The 16,919-nt window shown below is 36.5% G+C and overlaps 1 protein-coding gene across 1 annotated transcript in view; it reads left to right on the top strand.

Annotated features, from left to right (window-relative positions):
* Positions 1–16,919, top strand: part of LINGO2 (leucine rich repeat and Ig domain containing 2) — a 1,121,241-nt gene that overhangs the window by 241,100 nt on the left and 863,222 nt on the right. The gene's annotated exons all lie outside the window — the stretch shown is intronic.

The raw sequence follows: 16,919 nt of genomic DNA on the forward strand, positions 1-16,919 counted from the left end.
TTAATAGAACTACTACCAAGCCTTCTTTGTCACTAACTAGTATATGACTCAAGTAACTCGAGTCTCATTTCCCCTTTCTGTTACTTGTACCATCGAGGTGGTTTCATGATTCCATTGAAATAAGAGATAATATATGAAAATCACCTCTAATTCTTTCTGGCCCATAGTAGATATCCAATAAAATTAAAGAGATGTGTGAAAGAATCTCTCTGTTCAACCTTATGTAAAGTTAGATTCACATGTATTTTATTTCTGTAGAAGATGTTTCTTTGGGGGAATTGCAGATCGCTGATTGAAACCTTTAGATATTTCAGTATATTTTAAGGGCATTAGTTTATAAATGGCAGAACATAGTCTCTTTTGTTCTAGGGACCCAGCAGTACCACTGGATTTAGATGATCTAGCTATGATATCTGCGAATTTTCTAATAAGTTTTTCCTAGTGATTGCAAACCAGATACCCACTCTGTCCCTGTGAGTCAGATTTGCTTGGTCTATTCAACGGTGACATCCTGAGAGTCTGTAAAGCATTGGTGCTTATGGAATGTTGCTTCTATGTTGGCAATAATCAGCAATATTTCTGTGAGAGCAGATACCATGCCTGCAGTTGAAGATTACATTTTAACTTTCTATGTTGTGAAATGTAGAAAAGAAAAAAAAAGCCAACTTTCACTGTGAGATTCTGAGAAGCCTCCAATTACCCTCCATTTCTAATGTGTTTCATTTTTCTATGATAGAGTAAAAGCTCTGTAAGATTATTGAATAAAGTGAAGATATTAGACTGGAATCTCAAACATACATAGACAAAAGCTCCACCCAGAGCACCACGGGAAGGGAATTTAGGCCGTTCTGTACTTAAGCTATTCTCAATTCAATTAATTTACATTCTGAAAACACCTGCAAAACTGTCCACGTCCCTCTTCTACTGTATTACTTCTCAGTGCAAGAATTTTGCATTTGGACAGAAGCTACTAAACAAACAATCCCAAATTTCCACTCTACATCCAGTGTTAGATTGAGTTAAAAAGTGATTGTTGTTTCTTAGGGATAGAATTTTCGACACTTAAGGCCTCATTTCTCTTTGCTTTTTCTCTGTAATAACCCTGTATTTGCATCATGCCTTACTAACACTAAGTGAATTTCTTAACCTCTGTTAATCTCAGTAATCTCATCATAATATGAGGATCATAACGGTTGCATTGCAGACATTTAAGGATTACAAGGAATATGTGTAAATCAGCTACTGCTTGGAACATTACTGATGATCTTATATTGTAGCCATACATATATCTAGGTCTGCTAGTAGGTTTGATAATATGTGAATCCCCCAAATATTCTGTAAGAACTTGTAGTCTTCCCGAATAAGGACAAACCTGATGCAAAAGATGGGGTGATTTATGAAGAGAACAGTTTTTCTAGAAAGCCACGACTTGGACCTAAGTGCCTAACCAGGAAAGTAAACATTTTGTTTTCTAATTATTAGGCCAAGGAAAGTAGACTTTTACCTTAAGTTTGTTAATATTACCTGTGGGCTAATGTGCCTTTATCATGAGCTTTTTCATATTTGCATCTCTAGGCCAAATACTTCTTAAGATTTCAAGTGTGTACAAACCCGGAGAGTTTATAAAATATGTAGGTTACAGGATGTTGTTCTCAGGATTTTGCTTTTGTAGGAGAGGTTGGGTTTGAGTCCTACAAATCCACATTCTATCCATGATTATTCTTGTGTATACACCACTAACTGAGGCTTAATGTTTTTCCTTCTTAAAGCTTTACGTTTTGCACAATCTAATTCTAGAGCTTTATTATTGTAAGTCAAATAGAACAACTTCATTCAGTAACTATTAAGACAAATAACTAAGAAACAGATAAGCTCCCGTAATAATTCTCTACTCTTATTTGTCAGTAGATTAACTTTGCAAAGATTTTAATTCCATGAACACATAAGAAGTTAATAGAACAGATAAGTAAAAATAAATAAATACTGTTCCAGTTAATAACAACAGGAGTTCTGGTCTGGCTAATGCTTATTGAAAACCTAATAACTAGTTTCTTCCATATGTATTAATTTATCAAACCTTCATTCTAGTTCTTCTCAGTAGTTAATATCCCGATTCTTCAGATTAATATGAATAGATTTATAGAAGTCACTGTCTTGACAAATTATGAAGTTAGAGGATGATAGGGCCAGAATTCAATCTTGGCACCAAGTTGGTATGAAACTGGTATAGCTGCTCCCTCATCCTAGGGTAATTCAATTTTCCAGTCATAAGAGGTTTTGTTTCATGGCACCCAGTAGCATAGGCACATATGGGAACAATCAGCCTGTATTCATTTTGTTTAAGCTACTGAACACTCAATTCACCATTACCTGCTGATTTAGACTTTGAAAGGCAGCAGTAGAGTAGTCCTGTTTCATCTGTTTTGTGAAGCTGCTCAGAAATTTTCTGAAAAAAATCTCAAGTATCTCCTGCAAATTCTTGTTGTTTTTCACCAGTGTGCTTGTTGCATTTCATCAGTTCCTCTGAGTGTTTGAAATACCTTCTCTCAGTTAAATCAACTGTCAAGAGATTTTTCCAGCTCAATAGCTGGACCTATGGCCTTCTTTAAAAAATATGTATTTACAGTCCTTTGCATCTACTTTTGGTTGTGTGTCTCAGTTCTGGCCAATGGAATATGTGCTACAATAACTTGTGCCACCCCAGGTCTTGTCCTTAAAGGGTACATGTGTATGCTTCCCCTCCTCCTTCTAGTAACTTGGAAAATGAACATGGGATGGGATTTCCTGGTGAACCATCTTATATCGTAGAGACAGGGACCACTGTCTGAAGGTAGAAGAATAACAACAAAGAAGGAACCTTGCTTCCTGGCTTAATTTATAGAGCAAAACAGTCCAGGAATAATTCTCTGCTGAATGTTATGTGAATGATATTAAAAAGTAAGCTTCACTTGTGTAGCCATTGTCATTACGCCATTATACATAGCAAAATACATACCCTAGTGAATGAATGCATTCTTCCATAAATGTTACTCACGAATGCCTGGCAAACTGTGACCCCATGGGAAGTCAATCTTAGCCTGAAAAGAAGCATCGGGCCCTTAGTAAAAGAAGCCTATGTTAACCTAGGTATTGTGTATTTAAACTTTGAACTATCTCATCTTACCTGTCTTACTTTTCATACTATTCTCCTGACCACCTTCCTCTGGCTCTGTTTTACTTTCAGGCCATCCTTTTCTGAGTATCACATAAATTGGTTACTTTTTTCTACTCTCTGTGCTATAGCATTTATCTTTAATGAATTCAGAATGAGAAGAAGGAAAATCTTAGACAATAGGAATGATGAAACTTAAGATGAACTTCAGAGTCATGGCCTTGGTTAAAAATATTCAAAGTAAATTAAAAAAAAAAGAACAAAACAAAACAAAAACAAAAACAACAACAAAGACACATCAGAGTGTCTGTTTTTCTGCCAATACCATGATGTTTTATTTATTGTCACTTTATAGTATACATTGAAATCAGTCAGTGTGATACCTCCAACCTTTCCGTCCCCACCCCCAACTCCTTTTGGATGCTTTGGCTATTTGGGGTCTTTTGTGATTTCATATAAATCTGATGATTTTTTGTTCTATTTCTTGAAAAACATGCCATTGGAATTTTGATGGGGATTACATTAAATCTGTATATTGCTTTGGGTAATATGGCCATTTTAACTATGTTGATTCTTCCAATCCATAAACCAACAATATTTTTCCCTTTCTTCCTGTCTTCTTCAACCTGTATTAATAATGTCTTGTAATTTTCAGTATATTGGTCCTTAAATCTATTCCTAGGCATTTTATTGTTTTTGTTGCAATTGCAAAAGGAATTGTTTTCCATTTCTTTTTCTGAAATTTCATTATTAGTATATAGGAATGCAATGGATTTTTATACATTGATTTTTGTATTCTGTACTTTACTATATTTGTTTATTGTTTCTAATAGTTTTTTTGGTGGAGTCTAGAGAGTTTCCTATATAAAGAATCATGTCATCTGCAAAAAGTGACAATTTAACTTCTTCGTTGACAATTTGGATTTTTTTTAATTTTTTCATCTTGCCTGATTGCTCTGGCTAGGACTTCCAATACTATGTTGAATAACAGTGGTGACAGGGGCCATCCCCGTCCTATTCCTGATTTTAGAGGAAAAGCTTTCCATTTTTCACCACTAAGTATGATATTAATGGAGGGTTTGTCATAGATGGCCTTTATTATGTTGAGGTACTTTCCTGTTATAACCACTTTATTAAGTGTTTTAATCATAAATAGATGTTACATTTTATCAAATGCTTTTTCTGCATCAATTGATATTATCATATGATTTTTATTCTTTATTTTGTTTATGTGATGTATCACATTGATCGATTTGTGTGTGTTGAACCATCCGTGTGCCCCTGGGAGAAACCTCACTTAAGTGTGATGCATCTTTTCAAAGCATTGTTATATTCTATTTCCTAGTATTTTGGTTAGGATATTTGCATGTGTATTTATCAGAGATACTGTTTGTAGTTTTCTTTTTTGTGTGTTATCTTCACCAGGTTTTGATATCAGAGTAATGTTGGCCTCATAAAATGAGTTAGGCGATGTTGCCTCTTCCTCAATGTTTTGTAACAAGTGGAATAGAATTGAGAACCCAGAAATAAACCCATATATATATACACACACACACACACACACACACACATATATGTATGTGTGTGTATATATTTGTTTATTGTTTATACACATACACATATATGTATGTGTGTGTATACACATATATACACATATATGTATGTGTGTGTGTATATATTTGTTTATATATATATATATATATATATTTTTTTTTCCTTTAGCTGGATTTTTTTTCTCCTCTTTGTCATTTTTATCCCTTTTTTTTTTTTTGTGGGGAGATAGAGTGGTGGTGATCTGGAGTGAAGAGGTAAATATATGAGTATTCCTTTTAAAATGCATTAGTCAATTTTCTTTTCAGAGGCATTTAAAGCAGAAAGTGCATAAATAAAATTAATTGCATAACTATCTAGACACCTGTCAAAATCTTGACATGTTGAGTTCTTATTATTGACATTATATATTCAAATTAAGTTTTGCAAACAGCAGGAGCACAGCTGCATGAAAGCTGCCTATTAAATACCGTATTTCCCCGAAAATAAGACCTAACTGGAAAATAAGCCCTAGCATGATTTTTCAGGATGCTTGTAATATAAGCCCTACCCCAAAAATAAGCCCCAGTTAAGATCATCAGCCAGATGGACACATTTAGTATGTCCATTACAACACACGATGGACGTATTGAATTATAAAATAATAATATTAATATATAACTGAATATAAATAATATTATTGTCATTAATACTCAAAATAAATGATAATATAAATTTTAATTAAGTATTTGTATTGGATCTCCAAATGGTCTGAAAATGGCGAGCAGAGTACGATAACCTCAGTCAACAGGTGGACGAGGGAAATGCTAGGAAGTGCAAGTGAGAATCAGGTCAGCAACCATTATTTCCTGAACTAGAAGACATCAACTGTGAATGGATTGCTGACAGGAGAGCAAAGCCTTTGGTTGTGCACAGGGCTGATAGTCAAGCATTTGCCCTTGCAATGGCACCACAGTTAGACATATCCCCAGAAGATTCAAAGCATCACAACACTGGCTGGATGGCACCTTTCAGCGATATGAACTGTCTCTAAGAAGATGGACAACACTGTTCAAGCTGGAAGACACTGAAGTTATTAAACGTGTACTTGCATTCAAATCCTTTGTTGATGGCATTGACTTTTCTAAATACCAACTCTCCAATATGATTGCTATGGATGAAACGGCAGTGTTTATGGGCCAAGGATCTCAAACGACAATTGATCAGAGTGGTGCCTCGTCAATCTACATTCCCTCCACTGGTTACGAAAGTGCATGTTTTACCTGTATTTTGGCAATTCGTCTGGATGGAAAGAAACCTCCATCTCTAATCATCACTAAAGGCAAGAAAGATAAGGTTGAACATGCTTAATGCATTTATGTTCTTGAAACTGAAAAAGCCTGGTGCACACAGATAGTTATAAAGAAGTGGGTCGATTTAATGCTGCCACTTATTTTGTGAAGTGGCCAAAGAGGTCTGCTAGTCTTGGATACAGCCAGCACTCACACTAAAGACATGAAGAACTTCCTTGCAGAGAGAAGAATAGATCAAATAATGATTCCCCCAGGAATGACTGCCTATCTCCAGACTCTTGATATTGCAATAAACAAGCCATTCAAGGATCATTTGCACGTGGAAATCAATGACTACATTGAAAATAGGATGGAGAGAAGTCAGCGTGGAAACCTTGTGAAGCCTAGCCTGCAAGAGGTTGTGACTTGGGTGAAGAATTCATGGGATAAAATCACTGCCAGCTGTGTTGCCAGCGCAGTACGAGCAGGCGACATGGACAAGAAGTGCTCATTTAAGGAGAGCTCTATTGCTGGACATGAGAGATTGGGGCCAATGGTTCTACGGGAAATGGAATCACAAGAAATTCAAGACTCAATTAGGGGTTTGGAGAGTTATGACAATGTTCCAGAAGAAGATGACATGACTGTATTTGAATAAATGTAGATTTTTGTACATGAACACATAGACATCCCCTGAAAAATAAGCCCTAATGTGTCTTTTGGAGCAAAAATTAGTATGAGACCGTCTTATTTTCGCGGAAATACAATAGAGGCAATCTGCAGTAATGGAGTTTATAGTTATAGGAGCCACTAGCCAGTCTCACAAACCCACCTGTCCCATTCCTACTTCTTACACATAGATGTGTACAAAGTTTTAGGGCCTGTTGTATGATTATATTAGCCACTACAGTCTTGTTAAATGTCTTGACATACGTATACCAAAACAATTGTTGGTTAAGATAATACTAGTGTTAACAACAAACAAAGTCCAATATGTGTAATAGTTTAAGCACAACAGAATTGTATTTCTTAGTCATTCAAAGTCAAAAATTTGGTGGCTGCTATATGGTCAACTCTCATTCATGAAGAAATTCAAAGATCTGGGCTCCCTCCATCTTCTTTCTTGCTATTTTCAAAATGTGATTATTTTTTGTTTTATTTTTTATTTTCTATTTTTTATTTTTAATTATTTTTTTGAAAATGTGACTGTTAAGATCACTCTATTTAGTTGCATTTAGCTGGCAGAACGGGAAAAGCCATAAGGAAAACATGGGCTTTTTGTGGGCCAGGCTCAGAAGTGGTATACCACACTTTGACACACATTTCATGGGCTAGAACTCACCAGTGTAATAAAGGCTGGGAAATACAGCATACCTGTGAGTTCAGGAAGGAGAAACAGCTTCAAACAGCTACATATAGTATTTTGAAACTGCAGTCATCAATAATTATATAGAGGGAGAAGTTGACCAAAAGTAGAGGAAGACACAAAGCAGTGGAGAAATTGTAAAATGTACCATAATACTTTAGAAATGATTTTTATGATTATATTTATCTAAAGCAGCGTGAAAAATTGTGATTAGTTTTACAACTACTGACAAATTAAACACAGTCACAAATAATGCTGGGCCACACTGATAGAGTTTAATTTTTATAAATATTGAAGGAGAACTTGGTCTATTTATTCTGCTTCTTAATCTAGACTGCGGTATAGAGGACTACAATTCTTAATGAAGGACAACCCCCGCTTTTAGCTCAGAAGGATTCAGGGAGGTGGGATAGAAATATACTGCAGTCATCCATTCATCTATCCCATACACATGTATTAAGTGCCTTCTTATATCAGACTCTGTGCTTGGCCTTGAAGATGAGAGGGACTAATAAGATAGAATGTCCGCTCTCAAAACCTCACATGTGAGCGGGAGAAGCAAGCCTTGTAAACTAATAGCTAATTATATTACCATAGTTACAACTCTATTAAGGCATAGTTAGGTTAGGGATTACTTGTACCTAGAGATATCAGGGAAGACTATATAGAGGAGATGCCATTTAATCTGAGGCTGGCAGAAAAAGTGTTTTCAGGTACAGGAAAAACTTTTAGAGAGCATTAAACTCATGGTCTAATATATGAAAAACAAACAAACAAAAAAACATGGCATCCCAGGAGTATGAAAGAATGTGTCATAAGCAGAAATAGGAAGTTCTTTCACATGTCTGGAAAATGGAGGCTTTATAACAGGATGTAGGGGGGTGAGGAAGCCAGTCTATAAACAATGATTTCCAACTTTGAGGGGAAATGGAATAATAGTTCTTTGAGTCGGAGCAAAAAGTAAGCGATGTCTGTGTGTCACTTCTTCACTGTCAGCAATGCTAGATCTTCAGTAGCCTGCCAGGGGCACACCATAAGGCATCCTCCTCACGCACCCCTATGGAACTATAAAAGGAATACAGCTACACACATAGAATTTGCTGAAATAAGATAAGTGGCAGCATAGTAATGAAAAAAGCAGTTTTTTTTAAATCTACCTGACACATCAGGTCTGACAATTAAGTTCGCGAACTTGTTGCAAGGATGTTGCTAAACTTTTTGAATGTCAGAGGGATTATTCACTGTGAATTTGTAGCAACTGGATAAAGAGTTAATGAAGTTGACTGTTTGGAAGTGCTGAAAACGCTGCATGAAAAAATTAGACGAAAACTACCTGAACTTCACCAACAATTCATGGCTCTAGAATCACGACAATGCACTAGCTCACACGGCATTGTCTGTGAGGGAGTTTTTAGCCAGTAAACAAATTACTGTATTGGAACGCCTTTCCTGCTCACCTGATCTGGCCCCCAGTGACTTCTTTCTTTACCCGAAGATAAAGGAAATATTGAAAGGAAGACATTTTGATGACATTCAGGGCACCAAGGGTAATACAATGACAACTCTGGTGGTCATTCCAGAAAAAGAGTTCCAAAATTGCTTTGAAGGATGGAGTAAGCACTGGCGTTGGTGCATAGCTTGTCAAGGGGAGTACTTGGAAGGTGACCATAGTGATATTCAGCAATGAGGTATGTAGCACTTTCCTAGGATGAGTTCACGAACTTAATTGTCAGACCGCTTACAATATTATATTAAGTTCAGGAAAAGCAAAGTTATTGACTTTAAGTACAAGCTTCCCTTCCATGAATATGACAGAGCACGATGTCTTGTTATTGAACAGTCCCTACTTGGTGGTTCAATTTCTGCCTGAGATTTCTTGTTTCTTAACAGTATATATTCCAGGATAACAGGATGGGCAGCGTCATGAACCTGTGAAATAGTATAATGTGTTATAGTATACAGTACATACTACTTATAGTAAAGTTGGAGAGGAGAGAGGTGAATTGAAGAGGAATAATTAAGCAAAAAGGAACCAATACTTAAAGATTTGGAAAATTCTCAGCCTATCCACATTGCAAACAATGAGAAAGTGTGTTTTGGAAAAAATACCAAAGATGTGGCTGGCCAATCACATCATGAAAAAATTATCTGTGTATTATTCAGCTATCTCAGCAGGAGTCAGGAGTAGAGATGGAATTATATCATCATAGATCCTGACTGTCTGTTTGGACTAAAGGGAACAGTGATTAGATGAAATAAAATAAGGTTTGGGACTTTTGAGATTCTACAAGTCATGATGATAGAGCTATCCACTATCCAAGTGTGACCATGCCTTTATCCTTCAAGAAAAGGGAAGAATGACCCTGAGGATAATTCAGAGATGAGCCCAGGGCCTGAGGGGCAAGGCTGCCAACCATGGCCAAAGGGCTAGGGCCTCCACCAAGGGCCTCTGTCCCATGGGACCAGAAGGTGGGGCGGCTACCCAGATGGACCTGGAAGGTAGAACATAAAGCCACAGAGGATTATTCTCAAGCCTTGAGATATAATGGAACTTGCCTTGCTAGGTTTTGGACTTTCTTGGGGCCTCTCACCCCTTTCTTCTTTCTAATGCCTCTCTTTTGGAACATTAAATGTCTATCCTATGCCTGTTCTTCCCCTGTATTTTGGAAGCACGTACCTTGTCTGGTTTCACATCATAGCTAGAGTCGCATCCATATGTGATTTAAATGATATTTAGAAGAGACTTTGAATTCATGACGGGATGGGTTAAGACTTTGGGAGCTATTGGAGTGGGGCGAATATATTTTGCATGCCAGAAGGATGTGAATTTGGGGGGCCAGAAGCAGAACGTTATGGACTGAACATATTCCCCCCAAATCCATAAGTTGAAGCCCAAATCCTCAATGTGACTGTATTTACAAGTAGACCTTTTAAGGAGGTAATTAAGGTTAATTGAGGTCATAAAATTAGGATCCTAACCCAATAGCACTGGTGTTGTTAAAAAAGAAGAGGAAGAGACACTAGGAGTGTGTACCCACAAAGGAAAGGCTCTGTGAGGACACATGAGAAGGAAGTGGTCTGAAAACTAGGAAGATTTTCTCACCAGAAATCAAATCTGCCAGAACCTTGATCTTGGACTTCTAGCCTCAAGAATTATGAGAAAATAAATTTCTGTTGTTTAAGCCACCAAATCTATGGTATTTTGTTATGGCAGCCTGAGCTGACTAATAAAATGTGTTCAAATGTGACCTGACCAGTCATATAATAATAATAATAATAATAATAATAATAATAATAACCATATGTCAGGTAATATATCAAGCCCCATATATACATTATCTCATTCATACCCTAAAACACTTGGTAATTGTTATTATCATCACTATGTCACAGATTAAGAAATTCAAATTGAAAAATCACTGTACCTCAAAGCAGTGGAGAACTCTTTATGATTCTACTAAGGTATGGTTTTATGTGACCATCTACAAAGAGCTTAACTTCTCTGAGTTTCAGTTTCATTGTTGGAATGATGTTATGTGTGCCTCTCTCTTTAGAGGGTTATTTGCATGGTTTAAATAAAATGACTTATGCAAATGCATTATATACACTCCAATCATGAATATCTTTATCAGCATCACTTATTTTGGTGACATTGTATTCCCACTCAAATCACTGACTTTTCTGAAGACATCACAGCGTTGTGAAAGTATCCTCCTTTACAATTCTCATATATGGGCTGTTGTTCTGACTCCTGACTTGTCATTAGAAAATGCATTCGAATGTAAAGCTAATAGCATTTTTCTTTTCAGATGGTGGGAGATTGGTTTCCTAATGATTTCATTAATTTACACCTTAAGGATGTTAATAGAAATGTTGTGAAAACTATTTTGTATTGAATAGTTAAAGGGACTGAACTGTGAAAGAAATTTATAGGCCTTAATGTTAATTTATTCATGAGTTCCATGCCTTTTTTCCCCTTGCTATCTGTCTTTGTAGAACAAAATACTTATTTTGTCTCATATGATTGTATTTTATACCTTTTAATTAGCTACTAGAACATAGCACTTTTCTGGTTGTTTCCCTAACAAAATCTAAGTGTTTCTCTTTTCTTATATAACAATAGTGTATGTGTGTGTGTGTGTATATATATATAAATATATATATATATTTATTTATTTATTTATTTGGTACTTCAGGTTATTTCAGCAAAAGCTTCTAACTAGTGTCAAATTTTTCAATATGTGGCAAACAACTGAACTATAAAATAATCACATAAGCTTAACAATAAGAACTTTCAAAGATGTTAAAACAATAATGCAGATAAAAAAATTATAATTAACCTCTTTATGCTTCTAGAACATATATTCATTAGCCAACTTGGTTTAGACACAGCTGTGAATTGCTTTTTACTAAATAAATTTGAATAAACTCCTCACTATGCGTATTTTGACCCTCATCATTGTACTATGAAAATATTAAGAATTTAAGTGTTCCCATTTTTATGCAAATATAAAAGGATTTCAAGTGTTTGTATGTGTCAGTTTATTATATTGCATTATTTAACTTTTATATTGCTTCTTCCATATTGTCCTGATCTAAATCTTTTTCTATATCTTAACTATTGTAGGTTCACAAATGAAATTAAAAAAAAAATAGATGATATAACAGAATACTACACTAAGAGCCCTTTTTAGCACAGAATAGTTTGACAGTTCCATGTTGGAGATCACTAGTCAGGATTAAAAAAAAAAAAGTTGTATGCTATTATCCCATTTGAATGTCCTCATAATTAATTGTAATAGTATTGGGACATTTGAAAAATTAAAATCCTTTATCATGTATAATGCGTTAATCCCTTCCTTAATGTCAGTTGCTGAAAATATCTCCTGGTAATTTGTAGGTCACAAGTGTAGAATGCAGTATATTCTCTTTTGTTTTGTTTTTTGTTATTTTATTTTATTTATTTTTTTGGATCTAATCTTGAAAAAATAGTATGTCCCCCCAAAAAACCCTAAAGACTAGTATTGATGAGTATGATTCTCTTGAATTTTTGACATATTTTCTCTTAAAGAAAGATAACTATAAAGCAATGGTGTAATCCTTTAGCAAAATAAAAACCAGCATCACACGTCAGATCTCAGAAAACAGGGAATATTCCACTTTAAATGGACAGCATCGTTACCATGATGGATTTATTCTGCAGACAATAGCTCCATTACCAGGGCAATCTGAATTAATCTGAAATTGAATCACCCCTTGCGCAAACATTGGGGAAATTGAAGCAATTTTAGATTAAGACATATAAATAGCATGCTGTAAACTTTAAATTGAATTCAAAATATATTGCACTCTTTATTGTCTTACTTTTATTGTTTTACCTTTTTATCCCTTATGTTGCAAAGAGCTAAGTTACAGGTTTTTTAAATGTATGAAAGTGTGCACTGGAATACCAAATATAAATATCTGGAATAAAAGATAATCTGAATGTTTTAGCAACTGAAATTATTTCCTTCCTTCTCCTTTAATGCAGAAGTTTATTTTTTTTTTCATACTCAGCATGAAATTGTTTACAGCTTGTGACAGAATGGAAAAGACATAAGCCCTTGACATCAAAGTTCAGTCAGCTTGTCAGTCAAAATGAATTAAAGAAAATGCACAAAAGTAGGCATTTATCTGATGACCCTCCTAGTTCACATTAGTCACTTAGAAGCTCTTTTTAAGAGCTGCATTAGCTTATCTATTTGCATATAACTGCAGGTATATAGGCAATACTGCCTTTAGGTTCTATTTTGCTGAAGGATAGTGTCCTCTGGAAAGATAGCCATGTAGATCAGCATAAAACAGTGTAATAGGACTTGAAAGTCATGTGCAGGCCAAACACGATTCAAAGAGAAATAAAACATGTTGCAGTAACCAACTTCAGCTACTTATTAAGAGAGTTGTAATTTTCAGATAGCTAAAGGTATTCTTCTCTCCAAATGTTCACATCGGCTAGGAGGAACTCTTATACACCTGCCAGTCCTCTCCTATCTCGCCCTCCAATAAAAAATGTTGCTACATCCTCATGAAATTTTTGGTTCCTGCATGCGTACCTGCTTTGTATCCCCGTCAGATTTGTGTACATGTAGCATACAATATACTTCTTCTCCTGCTACTATCTCACTAGGGCCTGAAAGCAGAATGAATAGATTCATTAACATCGAGAAATATGTTTAGAAATAGCTACTGATGGGTTAGTAAACAGTTCTTGTGCAACTGCTGGAAGAAGAGGCTAGAGATTCAGGTTTAAAGAGAGGCTTTTAAACCTGGCAAAGGTGTTTGGGTTTAACTGAGGACGCTGGGGAATGCAGTGAGGCAGGGGAGTGGCACATGGAGATTATATTTTAGGAGCATCCTTCTGGTAGAGGTGTGGAGAATATATTAGAAAGAGGTAACTAAAGGCAAGTCAACTATGTGGCAGAATTTTGTAATACATATGAGAGAAGTAATTAGGATCTAAACTAAAGCAGTAGCAATGAAAATATAGAGTTAAAAAATATCTGGGTGGTACATTCAGAAAGCTTTGTAATAGGATGTTGGGTGGGAGGGAGAAGTACAAGACTAGAATAGTTCCCGATTCTTGCATAGGTTAGGATGACAGGTGGAAACACAGGCTTAGTTAGAGAAAGGTTACATTTGAGGGGTTTGTTAGACAACTATAGGAAATATTCTGGAATTCCAAAGTTCTGAATAGAGGTAAAGATTTGAAAGTACCTATGTCATTGGACCTCTCTAAGTATTGAATGAGATGATGTCTGTAAAACATAACATGCTTAGCACAGTGTATTAAGTACAGGAAGTGCTCAATAAATGGCAGTGATTGTTCCTGGTGATAGAATGGAGACTGTGGATATTTGGATTAATCTAGGGTGAAAATTTGTCTCTAGTACTGAATCAGATGGACATGGGATATAGAGAAAAAGAATTGAGGTTACAGGAAACGATGGTTAAAATGATGAGTCATGGTGTGGCCAGGAAGTGGGTTCTGGTATTGTCACAGGACAGAATTGAAGGGCACACCAATTAAGCCACGCAAGCAGTGAATTTGGTAAAAGAAAAGAAGCTAGTACACTCCCAAAATGATGGCAGCCGGCAGGCCAGCAGACGAGCAACTGCACTGAAGAACAAAAAGGCTTAGGAATTTATTCCCCTCAAAATGAGGACACGGAATATTCACAATTTACAGGTGGCATTATAAGCGTTCGCAGGCAGGTCCTCAATGACCACTTCTTCCCATCAGGTGGTGAGATTCTCATGTCCTTATTTGGCCCTTGTCGGAACTGTCATGAGGACACAGGAGATGGAGATTTTTTTCCTGCCGGCAATGCTAATAGTATTATAATCCATTACACTTAGCCAAAGGTCACCTTGCAGGGCAAGTTGGCATCCTGGGTCACCAAAATCTAGTTCTGGTGGGTCTGGAAGCTGCACCTTTTCTTAAGAATGACCTCATCTTCTTCTACCTTTGTCTCCCATTACTTCCTCCTTCCTTTCCACCCCTCTCACCTGCTTGCCCTATTCTTTCTGCCTATGGTTACATTGGGAATGATGCCAAATCAGAAATTAAATGAAAAAAGGCTATAGATTGCAGGAAAAAAGAGTAGATATTCAAAAGATATCTTGAATATGATACATTCTTGCTTCAAGAAAATTTGTCATATTGTCAGGTCCTCCTACCACCTCTTATTTTTTAAGCATCTATTTGATTTATATTTGCCTCATTTGTCAGTATTGCCTCAACCTAGAAACATTTTGCATTTTAAATCATTGACTAATACTATACTTGCTAATCAGTCATATTGCAGCCCTATGTTCACTCAACCTAACCTTAGAGCCAAATAATTAGACAAAGTTTCATACTGTGCCATGCCTCTGACAAGAGTCTTCATTTTTCTTCACTTCGTCACATGAACTATATGGTCGCTGACAACAAAGGAGGCGGTTAGGCACAGACACGCAAAGTGCAGTCCCAGAACGTAGCATTTCTAAATTCTTCTGGCTGGACTAATTCTCAAATTAACATGAGACAGATTAACAGGAGAAAATGACCACCTTTACTACATATGTACATGTAAAGAATGTACATGACAGTATGTACATGAGATTCCATGAGAGTATGAGGTCCCAGGACTCATTGGGCAGCTGAGCTCATTGTGAACTAAGAAGGGGGCAGGGATCTAGGATTTCAAAGGGAAGTTGGCAGTTCACAGGTAGATGATAAAAAGCAAATGCGTGGTAATCAAATTCTTGTTGGACCCCCCGGAACAATGGGACACATGGGGGGGGGGTCCAACAAACAAGCTTTACTAGATTTTTCCCTGTCTGTCACATTTAATTCAGATGTTGCTAAGGTTCCCTTCCTGACTCCCTTTTGCTCTCTGAATTCCTTTAGGCAGGAAAGGGGAAGTAAAAAAAACAAAAAAAAAAAACAAAACAAAAAAAAAACAAACAAAAAACACAGTTCTTCTTGAATTTGTTGGGCTTTAAGTGTTTTCAGCTTGAAATAATCTGCATGCCAGGATAGCACATTCCGAGGAGACCCGTTCTGCCCCTACTACTTTTATTAGAAAGAAGTCAGGCCAACTGGTCTCTCCTCGCATTGCAAGTCTGTGTGATGGCAAAGAGTAACTCAGGAGTAGCAGACAGAATGGATTGTACCTGCCTAGATGGAGGCAGAAACGCTCACGGAGATGCTGTAAAACAAGCTTCTCAACAGCAAAGAGAGCCTGAGCTGTCTGCAGGGAAATGGAAAAGAGCTGCAAGTTCAGCACGGCGTAGTCATTCACTGCGCGATGTTAGTATCTCTACCTCCTATAAATGCTGTTTTGAGTTTTCACATGCTCAAAACTGTCATTTAATCGGAAATGATGTCGTTACATGTTGGAGAGTCATTTTGCAAACTTACTGAAAAGGATCTGACATCTGTACCATAATGTATACTTCTGGGGACATGGTGATCGTTTATTTGACACTGCAAGTTTAATCTAAATCACCAAGTATCTAATTTACCCTGAAAAATGAAATTCCAGGAGGTTTTTTTTTTTTCCCCCCTTTTTTTCTCTTCTCAGTGTTATTAAACAATCTGAGTTCTGCCAGAAGAGGGAATGGCCCATGTGGAAAATATTTAATTGCCTGCATTCATCTGACAGGAGTGTTCTGAATCTGCAATATTATATAATGGGGAAAAAAAGCAGTAGAGTAATATTGCCAAGAAACCACTTCTCACAGGTGGGAAACTAATCCCCAAAGACTCCCTGGGAGAGTCCTGGGCTAGTGGTCAGAGGGAGTGAAGGCTGGTCCTAAGTCTGCCAATCATTAAGCATAGGAACTTAAAACTCCTCCCTCCATTCCAATGTTCCCTCTCTCCCTATTTTTCTTCCTCCCTCCTTCAATTTTTCAATCCCTCCCTCCATCCTTGCATCCCTTCCTCCATCATTTCTATATTGTGTACTGTGTACCAGCATCATGTTAATCATGGGGACGGGAAGAATTCCCCACTCTACTCAACCTTAGTTCTTTCGGCTGGACTAGTAATACAATA

The sequence above is a fragment of the Rhinolophus ferrumequinum genome, chromosome 12, assembly GCF_004115265.2.
Source record: "Rhinolophus ferrumequinum isolate MPI-CBG mRhiFer1 chromosome 12, mRhiFer1_v1.p, whole genome shotgun sequence".
NCBI classification, from domain to species: domain Eukaryota; kingdom Metazoa; phylum Chordata; class Mammalia; order Chiroptera; family Rhinolophidae; genus Rhinolophus; species Rhinolophus ferrumequinum.